Below are 7,426 nucleotides of genomic sequence, written 5' to 3' on the forward strand. Positions count from 1 at the left end.
TTTTTTTTTTTTTTTTTTTTTAAGTGAGGAAAATCGAAACAAATAACCAATGGTTTGCTGGTTTCTCCAAAAAGGCACTATTGCTATCCACTGAAATGCCCAGCTTTATGCAGATTTCATATTTTCACTGATTGTTTAGATCAGGGCTATCAAAGATCCAAGTCATGAAGCCATGTCGTCTAGCCCATGGGGCTCTTGAAGGGGCCTGAAATTCAGGGGCAGGGTGAGTGTGAACAAAGCCCAGTGCTGAAATCCATGGTATGTAGTGCACTGGGGATCCATTTTCATGGTGGCAGGGCAAGCAACAGTTGTATTAATCCCCGTGGCTCCCTGAGCTAATATAACACTGTTCGCTTCACCATTGCAGCTGCTTGTCCCACTGCCGGAAGTGGGTCCAGATCTAGTTTGTCTGGATCCAGCCTGTAGAGAGCCCTACAGCCTGGATCCAGCCTGGGGGCCAAGCCCTGGTCCAGTCTTGCCTGCCTGATGCACAATACTGGCTTAAAAAGACCAATGGTTTTGACAACACCTAGATTTTCTGACAATTAGTAAATATCTCTATTAATGACACCATCTTGAAGTCTCAACAGAAGCCATGTCACCACTATGCTAGGTACTTAGTAAGAGATAGAAAAACTTACATTTTAACAGACAAGACAGAAGACAGAAGTATTACTGTAGCAAGGATATATATGGGAACTGAAGGCCTGGGAAATTAACTTGCCAAGACCATACAGACAACCCGTGGAGGAACTCACAAGTGAAACAAGACTGCCCAAGCCACAGGCTAATGCTGTACCCTCAAGACAATCCTTCCACTCACAAGGACAAAACCACTGCTCTGAAGAACGAAATATCAACAGGGTGGAGGTCTAAGTGGAACATTAAAGCACATTTCACTTCTGTGGAACGCAGCAGTATGTACAAAAGGATAGCAATCTCATTTTATTTTTAAACAAATCTGCCTTGCTACACTGCATACAAAATATTCCCTTGTTATCTCTAGGTGAGAGATTGGAATGTAAATGATCAGAGAACTAATTTCTCATTAAAAGTAACAAATAACGACGTACAGAATAACGATGGGGCTGGAGGGCGTGAGTTTGTCTCTAGTCACAGTAAATGTGGGAAGTTTGATGGCTCATGAGTGAGTATAAATATTTTTAGCATTTTGCCTGCATATAAAAATAAATATAAAATAATATACTCTTCCAATTGGCCCTCTTGTTGACAGCCTCAGCAGAGAGGCCTTAACTGGCTCCTTACCTGGTCTGGCAATAAGCACCTCAGCTTCCTCCCAGTGGTCACTTGTCAACTGGATATAGCTTTCCCACTAAACCAGACAAGCCTCTCTTTCCTGAATAAAACAAGCAAACAAAGAAAACAAAACAAAACAAAAATCAATCAATCTCAAGTCTGTGTAAACTTCTTCCCAAATTCCAGAACACTGAAAGGGGCTTCCTTCCTCCATCCTTCCTGGGAAAGCCTAACCATAAGCCAGTGCCCACTCCAAATCTCAAGCTCACACTACTAGTGTTCTCCCAGATTCTACCTAGTGTGTCAAAAACTAGTGGTAATTCAGTCCCAGGGCAGTCAATACAGATGCTTTCATCAAAATTAAAGTTGCATTTAAAAAGGGAAGAGAAAATAAAACATACAATATTTCAGAAGAGTACGTCACTGTGCCCCATCACAGTGCCAGATAATGCCTGCACTGGTTTATCAGGGCATGTCAGTTCATGCTAGGAAGTGCTGCCATGAACATGTGTCCTGACTACTAGCCCCTACACCATAAGTGCTGAATGCCTTTTAAAAAAAAAGTTATGCCGGTATCTGCCCAGGTGCACCCACTGTCACTCTACAGGAGGCAATGTGACATATTAGATGGAGTGTATTTTCATGACAGTACACTTGGCACCACCTGACAGTGCATATTGGGTTCATCTCTCCAAGCATACACTGGCTCCTATGCCAATGCCAGCTACTCCTTCCCTGCTGTAAGACAAACCCCTACAGTTCACAAACAACTGCTCAGCCTCTCAAAAGACACTTCTAATCACAAAGCAACCACTAGAATACCAACAAAATAAAAGCTGTAAATACTGAATCTATGATTCTTAAAAGCAAAAGAAAACAGGACTAGATGGACCTCCTGCGCCACTGAGTCCAGCCCCCATCTGATCAGCTTTCCTTTCATGCTATTTGGGACACCCTGGGATCTCAATCCTTATATTGTTTTATTTAGGGATCATCCCATGAAATAATAGGTAAGTTTCTACTCATAAATCACACCAGCCTCACATGAAAGGCACCTGACCCACCTGAGATTTGAACCAGGAACTTCAGATAAAAAAGCAGCACCTAAAACACTAAAGATAAAGGAGCTGTTCTCTTTTTTCCCTAGAAGACTGTAACGCCTTCCATCTTTTGGCAATGACACTATGAAAGGAGTCTGAACATCAGATAAAAATATATAGCAGGGCAAGCCTATCTCAGATGAGCCAGGGAGATGGCCTAGCCTCCTGAAACCTTACACCTCTTCTCCCATAATAGATTAGCATTTGCAGCTACTCCCAGCAGCTCACTGTACTGGCCAAGTGTTCTTTGGGAACTTGGAACAGAGATTTTTGAATACCTCTAGTTTTAGAAATAATATCCAAAGGGGGCTTGTGCATGGTGATGCTCATGGCCAAAAAGCAGGGGCAGAACCAAGTGGGTGCAGCGGTGCAGACAGACTCTCTCTTCCACCATTGCTGCTGCTGTTCCTGGCTGGTCTGAGTGAGTAGAGCCCCAGAACCACTTCTGTCTTGCTTCAGCCACAGGCTGCTGCTGTGCAGGGTGCCAGGCTTGGCAGGGGTTTCTCCTTACAGCAGCTGCTTCCTGCCCTCCCCTCCTCCCACAGGTATCCCCTACTGGCTGGGAGCAGGCCCTGGAAGGAGAAATGTACACACCACCGCTGCTGTCCCCACTGATGCAGGCATGAGGGGAGCCGCAGAACCACTCCTGACCTGGTCCTGACCCGTGCTGAGGGGAGCAGCTCTTGGGCTCCACTGGGGACAGTGGCAGCAGTGTGCAGGTTCTTCCTTTCGGCACCTGCTCCCAACCAGAGGGGAACACCGCAGGGAAGGGGGAGCTGAGCATGGAATGGGTGCTTGAAGGAGGATGCTGCATGCCACCACCACACCTCCAGCCAAGCCTGGCTCTCCAGCTGGAGCAGATCAGGAATGACTCTGTTTCCTCCCACCCTCCCACTCAGCCGGTGACAGCAGCAGGGGTGTTGGCAGGGGGCAGGCCCCCCTCTTCATGCACCTGCTCCCTGCCCAGCTCCCTGATGTCCTGCACCAATTTGGGGACTCCAGCCACATTTCACCCCATCCCTCCTGGTGCTTCACCACCACTCCTTAGCAAATCCTGGATCCATCCATATCAACAGAAGAGAAGAACTGTTATAATAAAACAGCATTCACTGTGTTGTGCTGCTTTTACCAAACAGGGCTTTTTAGTTCTAATTTTATTGTCTTCATTCATTTGATTTATCTTCCAAGTGGCAAGCAGTATCCTATGCACTGCTAGAAGCTCCACAGGTTAAAGAGACCCCTCACAAACCCAAGACGCCAGCTGTGGTGTGACAAATGAGATTTGGGCCTGATGCTGATAACTTTACCCAAGGTACAAGATTCCCATTGATTTTAGTCAGAATTTAGCTGCACCAGGAATACAGGCCGTCTTTGAAACAATTCCACTAATGATATAAATGAAAGCAAGTAACAGAGACATTTACCTGGCTCAATACATGAAACAGGAGATGAGACTGCTACCTTTGCATGTGATCAATGCCACTGGCAAATCACTGCCAGAGTGCAGACAGAGGTAATGATTATATTGGTGCAGACCACCCTAAAGCAATACCAATGTGGCAAAACCTTTCTAACCAGCTCTGCTTCCTTCATGGTTAAAGTTGCAGATATTTAATTCACTTTTATTGCTACAGGAGTGTGCAGACATAGCAGTCACATCCTAACAGTTGCTGTGCTCTCTCAAAAGGCAACTCCCCTGCTCCTTTTAAAAAAGTTAAAAGTTACATCTGGTCAGCCTCACACTATGTAGCAGAGACAGAACAAATACATGCTGTCACTCCTGGCAAAGTGGCATTGTTAATGATAGAGTTATTTTTTTTAAAATGTACTAACAATTAAAACTGGAAATTATAAAGCAGTACTAACTGATGTTTCACCTTTTTTTTTGCAATTTGCTGCCTGCTTATACTTCATTCAATTTGGGACTATAACCATAATATATTCCTGCCATACCCTTGGACAAATCAGCACAAGTCAAGAAGTCCCAGTGAAAGCAGATCAGAAATATTCCAAGTTTCTTTCAACAGAAAACTGTGAAACTGTTTGTGAAAAGGGGTCAGTTTCAACAAGTCTCTCAATTTGAAAAATAGTTTTATAAAGGCTGACATTACAGAAGTGACTTGTTTTGATATCTTCCAAATGGGGGGAAAAAATCCTTTTCAAATTGAAAATATCTTTTTTACTCAAACTCAAGATAAGGTTTTCTTTCCCATTTAACATAGGGAAAAATGCCCCTCATCTTGGAGGACACAGAAAACTGGACAAGAAAGAGCAAACCCATACAGCGCATTCAGACAAGCATACACATAAGGTTTGTGGCACCACAGCCCCATCTGCGGTGCTGCGAATTGCACTTGCCACACGTTGCACATGCTGCACATGCAGGTGTTTACCACTATTAATTTGCAGCACAGTGGGTTTTTTGACACCCACTGAATTTCTGCCAGAAAAAAGTGGCATGGTGCATGTGGCAGCAGCATGTGCCACCCAAAACCATAGCCTGGTCAGCCAGAGCTATGCTGTGGCTGCCAGACAGGCTCAACATGCCTGGATTGCCACGGCTGGAGCCCCAGGAGGCAATCAAAACCCCAGGTGAGGCTGCTGGAGCCAGCACAGGTACTGGCCGCAGCCTCAACTACCCCACCTGGGGCAACTTGCCACACACCAGAGCACATGTGGAGGGGCATTCCCCAGGGGCAAGTAGCAACAGCACAAATACGTGCCACTGCCATTCGTCTCCGGGAACAAGTTCCCGCTCATCTAGACGTGCCCTTTGGGTCTTTGGCAGCAGTTCCTAGCCGTTGGTAAAGACAGGGGATCCCACTAAGCTAATGTGTCACCAAATCATGCAGTGGAGCAGTGGCTCTCAGCCAGGATGTTGGGGCACTGAGTGGTGCCACCAGATCCTCTGAAAAGTGCCTCAAGCTGGGAGAAGATAAGCAGGTAAGTGCAGGCTCAGGCTTGTCCCTGCCTGGATGATTTTCCTCCCTCCCCACTGTCCAACCACTCTGCAAGGAGGTAAGCCATGTAATATATAAATTATTTTGTGAATTGAGTGGAATCCAATTACAATCTAAAAAGGTTGAGAATTACTGCAGTAGAGGTTTGCCTAAGAAGGAAAAAAAATCCTTTCCACTCATACATGTGCTATTTCATCCTACTGACAGAAGGGAACTGGAAAGGAAAAAGCCATCCTGAACATAATTATATCAGTACATCTAGGGTTATGGAAAAAAGCATTTCATGAACCTAAAACAAGAATATTAATATATTATAAAGTAGCAAGAACATAACAGATGCATCCAGATGAGCACACATGTGCAGTATGCAGCGCCACAGTCCTGTCTGCACACTGCTAATTTGCAGTGGGGTTGACACTGGGAGATCCTGGCATCAAAACCCCCCTCGCACCTTAGAAAAGCAGGGCAGCACACAGGACAGCAGCGTGCGCTGCCCAAAACTGGAGCCTGGCCAGCTGGAGCCACACACATTCCAACTGCTGGCCAGGCTCCGTGCTTTGGATTGCTGCAGCTACAGCCCCTGGAGGCCCTCAGGACCCCAGCTAAGGCTGCTGGGCCAGCACAGTTGCTGGCCTTACCCCATTCGGGGCAACATGCCATGCACCAGAGCACATGTGCACAGTCATTTCCTGGGAACAAGCAGCAACATCTTCAGAGCTCTTTTCCCCTCTCTCTTTAGTATATCAGATGCATATTCCAGCGTATTTTTTGTGCAATTTCTGAGTGGCTTTATAGTTTGATAAAAAATGAATCAGAACTAATTAACATCAGTATCAAGATTAAAACCAAGTCTAACCAAGATTCTGGTGCCTTGTATGGAATTATACTAAACTCTACATAATGAATGAGGACTAAAACTAGCATATGGCTCCAAGAGCTTGACTGTATTTGGTTAAAATAAGTCCTGCTCTAAAAAGCAGAGTTTGACATTTACTACCAGTCCTATCCCACTGTAGTACCTAAACAACCTCTGTAAGCTGGTTCTGTTTTAGACAAGCCAATTAAAAGTCCGTCATCATCCAGCTATATATTTTTTTAAATCCCTAGAAGGGAAACAAGCTACAAAAAAACCTTTAAAAGCTTTGGTCTATGGCAAGTGAGGTATATTTTTAAGAAGCAATATTGCACAATCCACAGAAACATCTAAAAGGAAAAAATAAGCGTGAAAAAGCATGGAACTCTAATACTAGAAGTAGAATTGAGAGGGAAATTTATCTCCTCTCTCTTTCGCACGTAAATCACTGTCCTTATCAGCCTTAAAATTCCTAGGCATTTGCTCACAATTTTGAAACTAATAATTATCAAGTATGTATTTTTTCTGTATGGCCAAGAAGAGTGGGACTCTATCTTTCTCATCCTCTGGGAATTTGCTTAGCAGGCTCCTGCAAGCTCTTGTCAAGTTTCTCAGTGAACGGAGAGGTTTACAGATCTGTTAATCATCCTACTGTGTGTGTGGGGGGGAGGGGGGGGGGCAGGGGGGGTGTAACTGGCATCTCCTAGAGCAGAAACTCTGAGTCTTTCCAGCCTGGCAGAAATCCATAAATCTGACTCTTTAGTCTAGACTACATAGGAAATAACTGCAGTGTAACAAATAAGGACCCTGTCTGAGGTCCCTCAGAAAAGCAGTAATCCCATCTAAGTGTTCATCCACCAACAAGTTTTATACGCTCTTTTAAAATGGCAAAATTGCAAATGCAACGTGTCGCACGTTTGGGTGGAAATAAGCGATAGAATCCATGAAAGGGGTAGTTAGTAGGCCTGTGCGAGTAGGCAGCTATTTGATCCGGTTTTGGATCCGGCCCCTTCGGATGCCAGTGATCGGATCCGGAGCTCCAGAACGGGTTTCCACTTTGATCCGGGAACTCCCTGAGTTGGTGGTTATGCCCTCTTCTGGAAGGGAAAAGTTTCCTTGTTCTCTGAGCTCCCGACCTCCCGCTCATAGGGTCTCGCTCAGTGGAGCGATATCAATATTGTGTCACCTGAGTTCCTGGGCCACAGCTGCAGTGTGGTGGTCTGTGCAGTCACTAGTAGGATTATCAATGAGGGTTC

General features: G+C 45.1%; 1 protein-coding gene across 1 annotated transcript in view; it reads right to left on the reverse strand.

Annotated features, from left to right (window-relative positions):
• The window catches only part of HIVEP3 (human immunodeficiency virus type I enhancer binding protein 3), a 268,072-nt gene that overhangs the window by 220,888 nt on the left and 39,758 nt on the right, over positions 1-7,426 (reverse strand). Inside the window, exon 2 of the mRNA XM_019512125.1 lies at positions 1,267-1,357. The gene's annotated coding sequence lies outside the window, so the exon portion shown is untranslated. The remainder of the gene's footprint in view (positions 1-1,266; positions 1,358-7,426) is intronic.

Source organism: Gavialis gangeticus, unplaced genomic scaffold, assembly GCF_001723915.1.
Source record: "Gavialis gangeticus isolate Ggan-Ray unplaced genomic scaffold, GavGan_comp1, whole genome shotgun sequence".
Lineage (NCBI taxonomy): Eukaryota > Metazoa > Chordata > Crocodylia > Gavialidae > Gavialis > Gavialis gangeticus.